This window comes from Meriones unguiculatus, chromosome 1, assembly GCF_030254825.1.
Source record: "Meriones unguiculatus strain TT.TT164.6M chromosome 1, Bangor_MerUng_6.1, whole genome shotgun sequence".
Classification (NCBI taxonomy): Eukaryota; Metazoa; Chordata; class Mammalia; order Rodentia; family Muridae; genus Meriones; species Meriones unguiculatus.
The window spans coordinates 35,965,336-35,966,449 of record NC_083349.1 but is presented as its reverse complement, the minus strand read 5'-3'; the positions used below and the strand labels follow the sequence as shown (position 1 = coordinate 35,966,449).

The 1,114-nt window shown below is 42.1% G+C and overlaps 1 pseudogene; it reads right to left on the bottom strand.

Moving 5' to 3' along the window:
- Positions 1 to 237: 237 nt before the first annotated feature.
- LOC110553084 (large ribosomal subunit protein uL23-like) lies at positions 238 to 722 on the bottom strand (annotated as a pseudogene).
- Positions 723 to 1,114: the final 392 nt, after the last annotated feature.

The window sequence follows — 1,114 nt, the reverse complement described above, 5'->3', positions numbered from 1 at the left end:
GTAACTTCACAGTGTTCTGTGTATCTTGGAATATTTTTTAAAGTATGTCTATTTAAACAAATATCTGATTACTTCTGATTTTTCACAATTTCCATTGTCTTCATAATTGTTTTAGCATTGACCTCTTTTAAAGTAAGTTAAGTGTGGCAACGGATGTGAATAAAAAAATCCATCTGTAAATGTACAATAATTCTACTTTTTTTGGTGGAAAAATGTATATATATTTAGTTAACCAGCTGGACTCAGTTTAGATGATCCCAATCTTGTTGGCAACATCCAGAGCATCATAATCAGGAGCCAACCAAACATACGCCTTCTTCTCTCCATCAGGCCTTATCAGGGTATTAATTTTGGCCACATCAATGTCATAGAGTTTCTTCACGGCTTGTTTGATCCGGCGTTTGTTGGCCTTGGCATCCATAATGATGTGATCCACAAGTGTGTTGTTGTCCTCTATTTTCTTCACAGCTGACTCGGTGGTCAGGGGAAATTTGATGATGGCATAGTGGCCAAGCTTGTTTCTCCTGGGCGCCCTTCTTTCGAGGGCATTTGAGCTGCCTCCGGAGCCGCAGGGTCTTGGGCCGCCGGAAGGTGGGTGACATGCGGGTCTTGTTTTTGTAGCTGTGGGCGCCTTTCCTAGCTGCCTTCTTAGCTTTCAAGGCCTTCGCTTTGGCCTCGGCTTTGGGAGGGGCAGGAGCTTCCTTCTTCGCTTTCGGTGCCATCTGGGCGAAAAGGCGATAATTCTACTTTTTAAACTGTGTTTCCATAGGTAGTCCAGTCCTCCCTCAGCCTTTGCTTTCCCTCCAGGATCTTTGACCAGATAGTGAATTAGCCTGCTCATCACCATCCACAAGATCAAAACCTGCTTGCCTTTTCCTCGGGCACTCTAATGTTTGCATTTACGGTCCTTTTGTTATTCCAAGTTCTCTATACCTTTGGGGGATAAATGTATCTCTTTTTTGAGCATTCTGAAAGCTAGTGTGGAAATGTGCTATTATTCCACAGGAGAGGCAGACTTCCAAGGAAAAAAAGACCAAGTTACAAGCAATCCAGATACTAAATTTGCACAGGTTTCAAATTTTAAATGAAACATGGTTGTAAAGATAGATTATTT